The sequence below is a fragment of the Schistocerca piceifrons genome, chromosome 6, assembly GCF_021461385.2.
Source record: "Schistocerca piceifrons isolate TAMUIC-IGC-003096 chromosome 6, iqSchPice1.1, whole genome shotgun sequence".
Classification (NCBI taxonomy): domain Eukaryota; kingdom Metazoa; phylum Arthropoda; class Insecta; order Orthoptera; family Acrididae; genus Schistocerca; species Schistocerca piceifrons.
The window spans coordinates 237,433,737-237,450,543 of NC_060143.1; positions in this window are offsets into that span (position 1 = coordinate 237,433,737).

A 16,807-nucleotide genomic window follows, 5' to 3' on the forward strand; every position below is an offset into this window, starting at 1 on the left:
TGTAAAACAAAAGAGGAAAGAAAGAGTACGATGATTTTTTTAAAATTTTTCTTTCTTTCATTCTTTTTCTTCTTCTTCCGGGGGTGTCCACAGCATGAAAATGTCCATAAAGCAGTATTTGTGAGACAATGGTTTGTGGACAATAACATTCCTGGAACGGACTGGACTACCCTGAGCCGCGACCTGAACCTAATGGAGTGCTTTTCGGATGAGTTGGAATGTCGACTTCACTCCAGACCCCAGCATCTAAACCGCCACGATTTCTGGTTTCGCCTATTGAGGAACGATCGGTTGCCATACCTCCTCAGACTTTCAGAGACCTCCTTGAAAGTGTTCCTAACATAGTTGAAGCTGTGGTAAAGGGAAAGGAGGACATTACCCATATTAATATCCACTAATAGGTGTCCGGATACATTTGATCAGATACCGCGCAATGATTAACTACAGTGACTTAGTAAACAAATGTCTATCTTGACTGCAATTTTAGAGTTGTAGTCTTCCTATCCTCCTTCCCAATTACAATGATTTTCAGTTTTGAGATTTTGGCTTAAGTATCTTAATGTGTAATGTATGCTCGCGCAAAAAATAAATAAATAAATAAATAAATCTTAAAGGTCTGCACATTTTCCATTTGGACTTCACATCTGTAATAGTTAAGCCAGTTATTGCTCAGGTTGTCTGAAACTCTTATTAGGAACACCATCACGTCTTTTTCCGATACTGATGTGTGGATCATAATATACTGTAAGGACAAGTCCTATTATGCTGTAGCGTGATAGTGTCCCAGGGCGCGAAATTAGCTAATAGCTACATAATTAAATAAAGTGTTTATTTAACAGCCAACGCGGAAAAATTACTTCCTTTACGAACATTACAGTGTCTGTGGGCCCACATACAGGGTCCGGAAAAACAATTTGACCAGATATGTAGGACAGCATGAAAACACCAGACAAAGAAATTTGAGTATAGGAATCTGGGGTCGCAGCTGCATATTTTCGACCTTAAATGGACGTAACTGAAATCTTAACATATGGGCGTCTTTACTCAAATGAAATGTAGTTCCCGGAAAACGTACACGTAAAGAAAATTTCTGGACGAACGAATTAACACGGTGAGAATAAGAAAAACTTAAAGCGGTACATACACGTGTATCGCACTTAGCTCACGTACCATACAGCTCTTCTTTGAAAATGAAAACAATCATATTACCATGTTTCATGTTTCAAATGTCCTAAAAGAGTCAAAGTAAATGAATGAGTGTGCTCTTGTACAAAGACTTGCCACCGCCACCACTTAATTGACATAAGCATATCGTAGCAAAGCCGGCCGGGATGGCCGAGCGGTTCTAGGCGCTACAGTCTGGAACCGCGCGACCGCTCCGGTCGCAGGTTCGAATCCTGCCTCGGGCATGGATGTGTGTGATGCCGTTTTCACGCCGGCATAGCGCTATAAATATTCAACTGCGACCCCTAGTACCTACACTCAGATTCCTTCGTTTGATGCTGTCTTTCTGTCCTACACTTTTGGTCAGATTGTTTTTCCGCAGCCTGTATAAAACAGAATAATATACAGGGTGTTCCACTATTCCTATTACAGGCTTCTAGGGATTGTGGAGGGGACTTAGTTAATATAATTTTCATAAGCATCCCATGTCCGGAAATATGCCGTTCGGATGTAAAATAAGTTTGAAAATCGGACCGCTTTCAAATCTCCCGCTTCACTGTACGCACGCAGCGGAGACGATGATATCTACAGAAGCTATTCCACGTGGCGACTATGTGCGAGGCATACCTTCATACACCCGGTCCACAAACCCTGGAGTACGCTAAATAATTTCTGCTGCTGCACAGATACAAGGAGATTTTCCGACTGTACAGGGAGTCTAATACGCAAGACTCTTCACATGGCCTCACAAGAAGAAGTCAACAGGAGTTAAATCTGAGTTGATCCACCGCTGTCCATTCTACACTGTGTGTTTGGCTGAGATGTACGCGGACGCCTCGAGCAAAATGCGCTGGCGCACTGTCATGTTGGAACCACGTTTTCTGACGAAATGATAGTGGCAAACCTTCTAGCAACACCCGCAAGTAGTTTTTGCCCTCTTCTCAGTTCGTGAGCGTTTGAAAAGTCCGTGCAAAGTCCGAGAGATGGCACCACCGGCGCGTATCGAGGTAATGTTTAGTTAGTAGCATCTTTGGAAAGAACGAACACCAAGTTTCAGCCATATTGGTCTATTCCTTTGTGTTTGACATTCGTATGAATTTCGTGTGGTGATTAAACATTACTTTATGAAAGGCAAATGCCTCAGGAGACTAAAGAGAAGCTTGATAAACATTTCGGTGACTCTGCACCTTCGATTATAACAGTATATAAGTGGTTTCAAAGTTTTCGGAGTGGCCATGTGGGCACAAGTGATGCTGAACCTTCTGGACGCCGTGTGGAGGCTACGACTCCAGAAATCATTGATAAAATCCATGATATGGTGATGGGTGACAGAAGAGTTAAGGTGCGTGAGATTGCTAGTGCTGTGGGCATCTCGAATGAATGGGTAAATAATATTTTGCATAAACATGTGGACATGAGAAAGCTATCCGCAAGATGGGTTCCGCGATTCCTCACGCTTGACCAAAATCGGAATCGTGTGAAGTGTTGCAAGGATGGTTTGCAGCTGTTCAGGAATAATCCGCAGGACTTAAAGTGTCGTTTCGTCACTGTGGATGAAACATGGATACACTACTATACTCTGGAGACCAAACAACAACCTAAACAATGGGTTACCAAGGGAGAATTTGCACCAAAAATGGCGAAGACCATTCCTTCGGCCGGTAAGGTTGTGGCGACTGTCTTTGGGATTCGCAAGGGATAATCCGCATCGACTCTCTGGAAAATGGCACAACTATTACAGGTGAATATTACTCATCGTTATTGGACTGTTTGAAGCTGCAAGAAAAACGCCGGAGATTGGACTGCAAAACAGTCCTTTTCCATCATGACAAGGCACCAGCACACACCTCAGCAGTTGTGGTCGCAAAATTAATGGAAATAGGATTCTAACTCGTTTCGCATCCCCCCTATTCTCCTGACTTGGCTCCCTCCGAATACTATTCGTTCCCCAATTTGAAGAAATGGCTGGCGGGACAAAGATTTTATTCAAACGAGTAGGTGATTGCAGCAACTAATAGCTATTTTGCAGACTTGGACAATTCCTATTATTCGGAAGGCCGGTATGACACTATCAAATTTCTTTTTCAAAGATTTGATCAAAGATGTTATCAAATATTCCGTCAAATATATTTGACAAAGATCTTTGACGTAGGGCTAGAAGGGGTATTACACTGTCATCATATTTTTCGTCAAAGTTCAAGATGGCTGACAACAACTTGTTGTTAACCGCAGCAGTTACATGTACCACAATTGCACTGTGTGCACATGCGGAAGAGAAGCGGGGGAAATAAAGGAAACATACCTGGGTGAAGCCGTGGGTTTTACAACGACACAAGAAAAGCATTCAACAAAACTTGTTACGTGAGCTTACAGTGGAGGACGTCAAGTCGTACATCAATTACTTAAGAATGGATGAGCATACATTTCTGTATGCGCTCAATGAAGTGTATCCTCATATCACAAAGCGCAATATTCACTTAAGAACTGCTACATCTGCAGAAGACGGGCTCACTGTAACACTCCGATTCCTTGCTACAGGAGAGGGTTACGTTAGATTAGGTCAGGTCTCCAATCTTCGTAATCTGTTTTTGTATTCAGCGTGCCTCACGTTGTAAAGCGCCTCATCAGCTTCATACATCTCTATTAATTTTGTAGTTGTCGGCACACACCAATTGTATTTACTGGCAATGTTTATAAAAACGCTACAGACGACAGAATGCAGCCATGCTAGCGCTCCATGTGGTAACATGTCACATTGCAGTGAACAGAAGACAAGCGACTTCTTTGATCAAATCTACAGCGAGGCCCTAGATTTGATCAAATATTGGACGACATTTGTCAAAGTTCCCTATTACACAGTCAAATATCTTTGACAAATATATTGGACAAAGATATTTGACAAAGAAATTTGATAGTGCAATACCAGCCGAAGGGATCAAGAAATTAGAACAGCGATGGACGAAGTGTATAAATCTAAAAAGGAGACTATGTCGAGAAATAAAAAAGGTTTACCCCAAACACGTAAGTAGTTTTTATTTTTGCACGGACTTTTCAAACGCCCCTCGTACGTACAACCGGTACTTTTTCAGACAAGGGTTTGTTATCAAAACCTCTACAACCCCTGTAAGTCTACTATAGGAACTGTGAAACACCCTGTATACCACACAAAAATAAGTGAAAATGTAGCGAGTGATCGCAGGGAGCTTAGTTGCACTAACACAGCCCTGTACATGACGAGTTGATGTTGGAGTTCGGAGCTGCAGTGCGAGCCGCGGGCAGCAATACGACAGTCGTCACCGCATGCCGGCTGTTGGTTGGCCCACTTAGACCGCACCCTCTGCAGTAGCAGCCGTAACAATTTTGGAGAACCAGACGGCGGCGGCTCTGAGGAGTCTACAAACAGCGACACTCGTGTCGTCTGCCCCACGTGCCTGTATTGATGCCTGCTGGTGAAAGCGGTCTCTGGTTTCTCAGCCAGTGGACCAATGACGGCAGGGCTACGGACTGTATCCCCGCAGGCGCAACTGCGACTAGTAATGTTCTGTACCGTTCACTCAAAGCCTTCGTTTCTGCTTTCAGGTGCCGTTCGACAACCCGGAGCGCAACACAAACAGGTAAGTCACATCTGTTCTCAAGTCTCTCTCTGGAATCGCAGTTGAACGTACCATTTGTTTATGTGATCAGTCAAGAGGGCAAACTCGTCGATGCCCTGCGAATAGGCCAAAACGGCAGCGATGTAGTCCACCTCTCTATGGTTGTCGGATCAGATCAACAAGCAGTGCAGTCAGTGTACAGATACGCTGCCCTGAGAACGCCCACACACCAGTTACTTCTCGGTTAAACGAACGAAGACTGAGAAACTTACTGACAGATTAAAACTGTCTGCAATATCGAATACGTGGCATCGGTCTCGAAAGGTCAAGTTCCGAGTTCGAGTCCCGGTTCGGCACACAGTTTTATCCTGTCGATAAGTTTCAAAACAGTGCACATTCGCCCGCATCTCGTGGTCGTGCGGTAGCGTTCTCGCTTCCCACGCCCGGGTTCCCGGGTTCGATTCCCGGCGGGGTCAGGGATTTTCTCTGCCTCGTGATGGCTGGGTGTTGTGCGCTGTCCTTAGGTTAGTTAGGTTTAAGTAGTTCTAAGTTCTAGGGGACTGATGACCATAGATGTTAAGTCCCATAGTGCTCAGAGCCATTTTTTGAGTGCACATTGAATGAAATATTAATGGTTAAGGTTTAACGGCACATTGACCATGAGATCAATAGACTGCGCAAGGATGGCTCAGCAAATCGTGTTACGTCTTTCCGAGGGAACCATCCTTGCGTTAAATATAGGAAAACCGCGAAAAAAAAAAATCATTTGTGCCCAGAGCCATAATCACTGGGCCACATAGCTAGAAACTTTATCTTGTTTAGATATCTGTTTTATGTCTCACTTACTTGTCCCGCACTTCACTTATCAGCAGGTGTACGAAGTCTTCACATGTAGTTATCCGCCAAACTTTCGTGTGCTGTAGCATAAGTATGTAGATTAGTCCCGTGTGCACTGGAACACCGCTATTTTGTGTTCCTTAGGAAATACTTAGATTCCTTCAAGTGCATAATTCTCACGAGCACTAAATCATCGGCTGCTGTATGTGCATTGAAGTTTGCTGTGTAAAAATAAGCTCAGCCACATCGGTTCAGTGACAAGCGCTCATTGCGGCACCTGATCTTACTACGAACAGAACGGAAAAGGAAACTTACTTCTAGAAACGAGTTATCCATTGCAGCTTCTCTCTAATTCAACAGACAATGTGCTGACTGTTGTGTTTCTCTATAAATTTTCGTGTTGTATCGTACAAAGGCTAACGTTACTTTAAGTTAATACTAGCGTGAAAGTAGAGTGTTGTTTGAATGTGGCTGCAAATAAGTAATCTATCTTTTCATAAATACGCCGAAAGGCACTGTAAGGCGCGTATAAAAGGATATTTCACATCATTATTGCCGGCTATCATTCCTATTCCATTCGCGTATTTGGCGAGTGAAAAAAAAATTGTAACGTTCTGTTCGTCCATTAATGTCTTTTCTTCTCTGTAAGAAGCTTAGTGTGTTGGCAGCAAAATTTTCTTCGAACACTGATTCGCTAAATTTACCCAACAGGGTTTCGTGAGAACAACATTGCCTCTTGTTCAGTGATTCGCATGTAACTTGCCCGAGCACTTCAGTTACACTTTCGTAGTGGCTGTACCAACCTATTACAAACCTAGAAGCGTGGTTTTTTAATTCATCCGGTGGCCCTTGGCATGCGTATTTGATAAGGACTCCAAACACTGGATCAATCAATACTGTAGAATTTGTCGCGCGAGTGTCTTGTATGCTATTTCCTTACAGATGCACCGTACTTTGCCAGAATACTTCCAATAAATCTAAGTTTTCCATTCATCTTTCCTTAATATTGATTTTACGTGGTAGTCCCATTTCACATCGTTTCTTAGTATTACGCCTAAATATGACTTGCTCGGGTTGTTTGCCACGAATTTTGCGATAAATTCGGCTTTGCTGCAGTCATTCCGTGATAGCCAATACAGCTTGAAATCGGGTGTGAAATTCAAACTAGGTAAAAAAAAAAAGTGTAAAAGAGCGAAAAAAGACTGGTTATTACTTCATGTTCCCATTTATCATCAAAGGAAAGAAAAGAATTCAATACCGTTGTTTTATCCATTTCGCCCTAGTGACGCGTATGAGGAACCTATGTGTTTGTATTTCAGCCACTCCTTCAACAACAGAATTTGGTTCATTAATTTGCATAATTAAGACTGTTTAAAAATTTGTAAAGATACATTTCAAATTAAAGGTATAGAAACGTAGCACGTAGAGTGTTCGAAACTAAGTAGACTTCAGTGTATGACATATATGCTACGTAGAGTAAAGTAAGTGAAGCAGATTCATCTTCTTACTTCTGTGTACAACAGTGTTTATGAACGGTGGTATTTTTCATCGCAACGGAAAATAATTATTTTACTGCCGTTAGCTAACCGGCTATGAAGTAGGTTATTGTGTGCGTTAACATCTCGCTATCAACGCTAATCCAACTTCTGCAATAGGCCTATTTTCTAGAGGAACTCAGTTCAAATGCCAAACACACGTTACTGAATTGGTATTTTCGTGTTTCTTCCAAATTACCTGAGGTGAATGCCGGAACTTTCTTTATTGGGGTCATATTTGTCGGTAACTGAGCTAGTGTCACGTCCCTGTTGCCTGCCACACCGGCTATACTTAAGGTTCTTTCTCCTGTCTTGTACTTGACTATATTTTGAATTAAGACATTGGCCGCACCCTCGGGAGGACGGAACCCTTGCTGCCATCAAAATTTTGATTCCCCATTGTTTTTCTAAATCAGACGATACTCTCGCAAAGTAAAAGGCCGATTGATTTCCTGCCGGAACCTACATATTCAAGTGCATGTTCCGGCTTTAATGACGTTGTCACGGACGGTAAATTCAACATTAAACTTCCTTTCTTTATATTGTGAAGAACAAAAACGCTACTCTCATTTAGCGAAGACATTCAGTGTGTGTGAGTGTGTGTGTGTGTGTGTGTGTGAGAGAGAGAGAGAGAGAGAGAGAGAGAGAGAGAGAGAGAGAGAGAGAGCCTGATGTTGATGTAAGACATCTTAAGCAACAAGACGAACAGACATGCGAGAATCGACAGAGAAAGTGATCTGCTGTAAGCTTATTCGTGAAAGTGAAGTCTTTGCATCGGTCTGAATTGGTTTAGGGGGTCCACTGAGAGGATATATTTGACCCAAGCGAAGGTAAGTTACCCTTGAACTTCTGTTCCTTTTCTGAATATCTTTGCAGCACTTTGAACTCTCATCAAGATCCGACCGAATGTTTGTGGAGCTTTCTCCTCAGACAGTACTTTATTGTAGAAAACTACATCATCTGCAAACCGTCTGTCTGCTAGATCAGAGCCGGCCGTTGTGGCCGAGCGGTTCTAGGCGCTTCAGTCTGGAACCGCGCGATCGCTACGGTCGCAGGTTTGAATCTTGCCTCGGGCATGGAAGTGTGTGATGTCCTTAGGGCGCAGGTTCGAATCCTGCCTCGGGCATGGATGTGTGTGATGTCCTTAGGTTAGTTAGGTTTAGTAGTTCTAAGTTCTAGGGGACTGATGACCTCAGAAGTTAAGTCCCATAGTGCTTAGGGCCATTTGAACGATTTTTTTGCTAGATCAGACATTAACAACTGTACACTTCCCTGTGGCACGCGTAAACTTACTTATACGTCTCTCCCTGACTTTACGGCTACCCCACATGATGGAACTTTTGTCGGTAATCACAGGCGTGGTACCGCGGCAAATCCTTTTGGGAAGTCAAGGAACATACGTACGTGTCTTGATCTTTGACTTGCGGGATGTTGTTGTGGTCTTCAGTCCTGAGACTGGTTTGATGCAGCTCTCCATGCCAATCTATCTTGTGCAAGCTCCTTCATCTCCCAGCACCTACTGCAACCTACATCCTTCTGAATCTGCTTAGTGTATTCATCTCTTGGCCTCCTTCTACAATTTTTACCCTCCACGCTGCCCTCCAATGCTAAATTTGTGATCCCTTGATGCTTCAGGACATGTCCTACCAACCGATCCCTTCTTCTAGTCAAGTTGTGCCACAAACGTCTCTTCTCCCCAATCCTATTCAATACCTCCTCATTAGTTACGTGGTCTACCCACCTAATCTTCAACATTCTTCTGTAGCACTACATTTCGAAAGCTTCTATTCTCTTCTTGTCCAAACTATTTATTGTCCATGTTTCACTTCCATACATGGCTACACTCCATACAAATACTTTCAGAAACGACTTCCTGACACTTAAATCTATACTAGATGTTAACAAATTTCTCTTCTTTAGAAACGCTTTCCTTGCCATTGCCAGTCTACATTTTATATCCTCTCTACTTCGACCGTCATCAGTTATTTTGATCCCCAAACAGCAAAACTCCTTTACTACATTAAGTGTCTCATTTCCTAATCTAATTCCCTCAGTATCACCCGATTTAATTCGACTACATTCCATTATCCTCGTTTTGCTTTTGTTGATGTTCATCTTATATCCTCCTTTCAAGACACTGTCCATTCCATTCAACTGCTCTTCCAAGTCGTTTGCTGTCTCTGACAGAATTACAATGTCATCGGTGAACCTCAAAGTTTTATTTCTTCTCCCTGGATTTTAATATCTACTCCGAATTTTTCTTGCGGGATATCATATGAGAAATCGCGATTCAGGTTTCGGCTCAACGTGAGGACTGCTGTAACGGAACAGTGCAGAAGAGCCCAGCCAGGTTCCCCGTTGTTCTGTCAGTGTGCGTCGCGTCAGCGGCGCTAGGGATGAGGTGGTCCCTCATTTGTGAGAGTCTGGAGAAAGTCTAATGACGAAGGGGACATCCGGGAGCTTCCCTCTGGAGAGAGAAACAGGGTCCAGGTAGCCAGCAGCCTGGAGCCCCTATCCTCCCTTCATCTCGCACGTCACAGGTCATTACGACCGGGGCCGTATGCGTGCCGGCGCTGTTTTTTCCCCCTGCACTGCCCTTCCAGCAAACAGTGGTGTCCCGGAGCTCCCCTGGGAGAGGGCAGGCCAGCTAACGCACGCCGTAATCAGCCTCCCCGGAGGAGCTTTGTGCCAGGTGGCGCCGGCCTCTTCGCAGTCGTTTAGGCAGTAATGAGCCAGCCGGCAGAATGTGCGCCCTTTCATCAGCCAGAGACAAAGGGACGCTCCAGGAGCTGATGCAGACTCAGCGGGGGGACTAGCTAAACGGAGGAGGGCTAAAGACGTTAGTCCCGCAAGGAGAGTGTTACCTAACTTAGTGTGAGTCAGCTAGCTTTCCGGACGGCGCCCCCACGGACGTAAACGCTAAACGTTCTCATAAAGCTTTAATCATAGCCTCTAAAAACACAATCCTTTTCTACCGGGTGATCAAAAAGTCGGTATAAATTTGAAAACTTAATAAACCACGGAATAATGTAGATAGGGAGGCAAAAATTGACACACATGCTTGGAATGACATGGGGTTTCATTAGAACAAAAAAAAAAAAAAAAAGTATTGCTAGACGCGTGAAAGATCTCTTGCTCGTGTCGTTTGGTGATGATCGTGTGCTCAGCCGCCACTTTCGTCGTGCTTGGCCTCCCAGGTCCCCAGACCTCAGTCCGTGCGATTATTGGCTTTGGGGTTACCTGAAGTCGCAAGTGTATCGTGATCGACCGACATCTCTAAGGATGCTGAAAGACAACATCCGACGCCAATGCCTCACCATAACTCCGGACATGCTTTACAGTGCCGTTCACAACATTATTCCTCGACTACAGCTATTGTTGAGGAATGGTGGTGGACATATTGAGCATTTCCTGTAAAGAACATCATCTTTGCTTTGTCTTACTTTGTTTTGCTAATTATTGCTATTCTGATCAGATGAAGCGCCATCTGTCGGACATTTTTTGAACGTTTGTATTTTTTTGGGTCTAATAAAACCCCATGTCATTCCAAGCATGTGTGTTAATTGGTACCTCTCTATCTACATTATTCCGTGATTTATTCAGTTTTCAAATTTATACTGACTTTTTGATCACCCGGTACATACTCACTCTTAAATGTGATTATTTTTCCCAAAGTTGGACGACTCGATGGCGACCTTGGCTGTAGAAGTTTGCATTTTGGGTATTCAGGATACGTTCCATCTAGAAATCACCTCGTCGTAATTCGGGAAGTACCTGCAAATGCATTGATTGCTTCACCCAAGGAAAAAGCCACTGAGTGCCATGTCAGAATAGCCCAAAGAATGACCATGAGTCACTATGTCCAGAACAGAATGAGTGGGCACGTTGTTGTAGAGAGAAACAATCACTTAGACAGCTCCCCTTGATGCTTTATCGTGATAGCGTCCAGTAACCTCATCAGATTTTTCGAAATCACCCTGGTCGATATCGCTGGGTGCTCGGGCTGTAAACATGTGTTACTCCTAACACTGCGTCATATGACGGTAAATTTTTGCCGTGCAGGTTGAGATGGAACATTGTCGTGTAGAGAAAAGAACCGCTCGGCCAACCCGGCCGGCTCCTCATCCTTAAATGTGATTATTTTTCCCAAAGATGGACGACTCAATGACGACTTTAGTTGTAAAAGTTTGCATTTGGGTATTCAGGATACGTTCCATCTAGAAATCACCTCGTCGTAATTCGAGAAGTACCTGCAAATGCTTTGATTGCTTCAACTAAGGTAAAAGCCATTGATTGCCATGTCAGAATAGCCCAAAGAATGACCGTGTGTGACTGTGTCCTGAACAGAATGAGTTGGCACGTTGTTGTAGAGTGAAACACACACTTGGACAGCTCCCCGTGATGCTTCATCGTGATAGCGTCCAGTAACCTCATCAGATTTTTCGGAATCACCCTGGTCGATGATAGCTGGGTGCTCGGGCTGTAAACATGTGTTATACCTAACACTGCGTCATATGATGGTACACTGTTGCAGTATAGGTTGAGCTGGAACGTTGTCGTGTAGAGAAAACGCGTCCTTGGACAGCTCCCCGCGATGCTCCATCATGATAGCGCCCAGTAACCTCGTCAGATTTGTCGGCATCACGCTGGTTGATGATAGTGGGGTCAATGGAATGCAAACATGAACTCCAGCTGACACTGTGTCACATGACTGCGCATTGTTGCCGTGCATCCTCCACCGACTCAGCCTAGATTAGCACCCCGTTTTCAGGCCGCAAGTGACCCATCGGGACCATCTGATCGCCGTGTCATCCTCACTGGGGATGCGGATAGGAGGGGCGTGTGGTCAGCACTCCGCTCTCCCGGTCGTTGCGATGGTTTTCTGTGACCGGAGCCGCTACTATTCGGTCGAGTAGCTCCTCAGTTGGCATCACGAGGCTGAGAGCACCCTGAAAAATGGCAACAGCGCATGGTGGCCCGGATGGTCACCCATCCAAGTGCCGGCCACGCCGAACAGCGCTTAACTTAGGTGATCTGACGGGAACCGGTGGATCCACAGCGGCAAGGCCGTTGCCCTCAGCATGCATTGTTCCCCGTCAAATGCAGAATCTGAACCGTCGCACGATACTCCGTTTTGTCAACAGGCTACGCCACATTTATCCCCACTAGCGGCGTGCTAGGCTACGGTGTCGCGGAGATTTCAGTGTGTAACTGGATTGCAGTCTCGTAGTTACAGACAAACAAAACATTAAATTACGTAACTTAATTATTTCGAAGTCATTATTAAACTATATCGCTACATCTAGCATGGAAATCGACAAAGTTACCACTTTTGTGCATATCATTCTGTGGTGTGCAGTGGCATTCTCGTTTTGGAAAAATTATTTATATTAATTACATCAATTAATTAAAAACTAATTAGTATTTGAGTGTGGCATTTGCAACCAATAACTAAAAGGAGTCGACGCTCTACCAGCACGGTTGTAGCTTTGTAGAGTCCCATAACTGCTTTATCCCACGTTTTTTATTTCCTGTCATAGTTCTGACCATATTCAGTTTCATTGGTGGCTAATTCCGAACACAGCTGCTTCAAAACAGCTATGAAGTCAGTACTAGATACTAATCCTGCCACCAACGTCATATTTGTTTGGTTCTGTGAAGAGTGATTGCAACTACTTTTTACACAAAAGTTATTGTGAAACATTCTCAAACGTCTCAAAGATTGCTTTTAATGCTTTTTGAAAGTTACATTTAGAATTAGAGATGAACTCTCAAAACCAGTTATGATTTATGAAAGTTTCCATAACTGAACATATTTGATAAGTGCACAAATTTCCATCAGCCTGGTTCTGTTGTGTCAGACGTCGCGATACGGTCCAACAAGATAACAGACCAACAAAACATAGACAAGATCCGATCACGAACGTAGTGGCGACTCAAGAGCTGTTTGAGTACAAATTCGAAACAACAGACAAGTCACTCTTTGTCTTACATATAATCGTGAGACCAAACTGCAAGAAAGAGTAAAGGTTAACGTTCCGTTGATGACTAGGTCATTGGCGATGGAGCGCAAGCACTGACTTGAGAAAAGATCGAAGAGGGGAAATCGGACCTCAATTCCTGAAATGAATCCTCCGGGCATTGGTTTTAAAGTGATTTCGGTAAGAATGGAAAATCTATCTGTGGATGGCTAGGCACGGATTTGTACCCGGCCCTCCGGATTACGAGACCATTGTCTTAGTCATAGTGTCATCGTGCTGGATAAGACGAACTCCGAAAATGTGTTTAGGCTAGTGATGTGCGATATTGGCAAATCATCGATGCTGACTTCGGTTTCGTCATCAACGTCTAAACATTGTCGTCCGATGATTATTGATCACTAAACATCGATGATAATTACTTATTAAGAAGGTAAGGCCGGGATGATTAAGTTTAACGTCCCGCCGACATCGAGATGGTTAGAGACAGAGACCAAGCTCGGATTGTGGCAAGGATGGGGAAGGAAATCGCCTGTGGCCTTTCAAAGGAACTATCCCGGCGTTTGCTTAGAGTGATTTAGGGGAAATCACGAAAAACCTATATCTGGATGGCCAGACGCGGGTTTGAACTGACGAATGCGAGTCCAGTGTGCTAACCACTGCGCCACCTCGCTTGTTTGAAGTTTTATGTTGGTGTAAAAAGTACCATATAGAAAAATCTAATATCATTTAACACCCATATTTAGGAATCGGTACGTTAATATCATGTTTGTTAATCGCTTTATACAGCATATTTAACATTACATATAGCACAACTATTTGTCTACATACTATAACGCTTCTTTTATTACCCTTTGGTAGTTCCAGTAACGAAGCAGGTATAACTGATTCTCACTGTACGCTTCACATTTAATGCAGTACGGATTTCTGCATTTTTGTAGTGCATTTCGTTCATAAAGTATTGAAAACTCAAAAATAAAGAACTAGCAGTCGCTTATATCGCTCGCCGGCAATATAACGTTTCTACACTGTCCTATCATTTCGTAACTATCTTAAATGGTAACACATACTTCTTATCACAAACGAAAAACATTTATTTACATAATTGGAAGTATCATTTTGTCAGAAAAAAACCCATTCCAAACAATACTAGCACACACTTGACACCACGAAAGCGTCAACTGGATCAACAATGAGGTTTTAGCCCATGCTTAGCTACAGCAATAGCCAATTGATAAGCTTTTCGTAGCTGGTGTTCATGGTCGTGTAAAATTTTTTTATGGATCACCATGATCATCTACGATTATAAAATTATTTGATTATAAAATTCACAATTGCAGTTTCAGTCGAAATTGCGATAGTCGATTTTTGTAAATGAACTAGAGATCCAGCCAGCTTCACAAAATTAGCACTAAATATCTATGACCGGACGAATTCTCTGGCTTAGCGGTAATAAATTGTATACACAAACTTTCCTTGGGAATCAGTGTATCTGTCAGCGAAAATCTTATCAAAATCCTTACAGTAGTTCTTGAGATTAGCCTTCACATACAGGCACAAAATCGTGGCGGGGGAGTTCAATTCATACGTCAAAACCTGATAATTGTCGCAGAACTTCACTTCATAATGACCACAAGGCCGAAACTGCAATAGTGAATTATTATAAATTAATAATTTTACGGTCAGTGGGGACCACAATGACCTTTAGAAAACAACAGGCAATGTTCCTACATTAGTTCTTTCGAAGACACTGCTTCGCCTCTACCTCCCTCCCCAGCGACGTTAGACCAGTTGCAGATGTGTTACATGAATGTCGTTACGAGACCTGTTAACAAAACAGTTCGAATCCTGCCTCGGACATGGATGTGTGTGATGTCCTTAGGTTAGTTAGATTTAAGTAGTTCTAAGTTCTAGGGAACTGATGACCTCAGATGTTAAGTCCCATAGTGCTCAGAGCCATTTGAACAAAACAGTTCGTTTAAATGAGTATAAAATTTTCTCAGCTGTAACAACTAGTCTGGGTTTTTTGGCAACATCGAAGATCGATGTTTGTCTTTAACGCAGTATTACGATGTATCGATACTTTCATTATAGATAATTGACCACTACAAATTTCTTTCATATTTTGCAAATATCTATTATCATCGAATATTCCTAGTGTTACGCTGCAGAATTATATTCCAGCTGGATGTGAAAATTTTTAAAATCTTCCTGGCCAGAGCCAGAGAGGAAATCGAGGCAGGCTACCCAGAAGAACAGCCGATACTGCATGCAGCATACACACACACCACCAAGCTAAATTGCCGCACACTGCCCGAACTGGAGGACCAAAATGCCGATTCAGCAAAAAGACCTCATTGAGAAAGAAATATAACGCCATTTCTGTCGACAAAGCATAGTGAAGCAACAACGCCTAAGTAGTAGGCAAGAATGGCTCTCAGCACTGGGACGCTGCATACATAACTGAACTGAAAGCCTGAAGAGTGGAGTGGGACACAGCAGGATGGTGTAGAGTGCTGATAGTTCTGGAAAAGTAGGGCACATATGGTCATTACTGCTACAAAATAGCGTCATCTGTGCAGACCGACAAGGTCAAATAACCTAACCTCCACAGCTTACTTTTCTGCGAGTTTGCAGTGCCTGTGTTGTTCAAAAGTATGATGCAGTCTTGTCTACAGACATAAATGCATGTCCGAAGGGATATGCACTGCGGTGACTGCAGCCATTATGAAATACATGAAATGCATTTGCAGTTGCGAATATGGACAACCATCAGCTGTGTGGTGGAATGGCGACATTGAAAATTTGTGCTGGACCAGGACTTGAACCTAGATTTCCCACTTATTGCCGGCAGTTGCCTTTCCGTTATGTACTGGACCCGGACTTGAGCCCAGATTTCCCACTTATTGCCGGCAGTTGCCTTTCCGTTATGTGCTGGACCAGGACTTGAGCCCAGATTTCCCACTTATTGCCGGTACTTGCCTTTCCGTTATGTGCTGGACCAGGACTTGAACCCAGATTTCCCACTTATTGCCGGCAGTTGCCTTTCCGTTATGTGCTGGACCAGGACTTGAGCCCAGATTTCCCACTTATTGCCGGCAGTCGCCTTTCCATTAGGCTATGTGAGCACGACTCTTGGCAAGTCCCAAACTTCCATATGTCTTTAATAACCATGTGTCTACCGCCTGCACTCATATTCCCATTACGTATATTGCTCTACAGGGGACATGAGTGTAGGTGCCAGTTGCCTCCTTTTGGCCCAGCTGATAGTACCTGGTGAGCTGCTGAACTACCGCCAATCCAGGGGAGTGCAATAGTTGCCACCTCTCGACCTGCATCTACAAGAGGGCACCGGTGTCTCTGGCCGTTCCCACGCTGTGGGGCCGTGACATAACAATCCACGAATATGGCCACCTCGTGCAAATTTGTTACTGTGGCCACCTCTTGCAGAGCTGTTGGATTTCGTTCTGGGATGCAGTCTACGCCTTCAGCGAGAACACCCTAGTATCCTTCTGGCCGCCAGAGGCAGCACTGACAACACAAAACAAGCTTTGGCTAGCTGACTGCGATGTCATGAGGTGCTGAATATGTGCTCCCCTTGCCGCGGCAGCCGAAACTGCAAGACCTAGTGGCCTTTCTGGTCACCTGGATACCAGCAGCCGCGAAGGCAGAAAAATGCGTAGCCACGAATAATAAATGT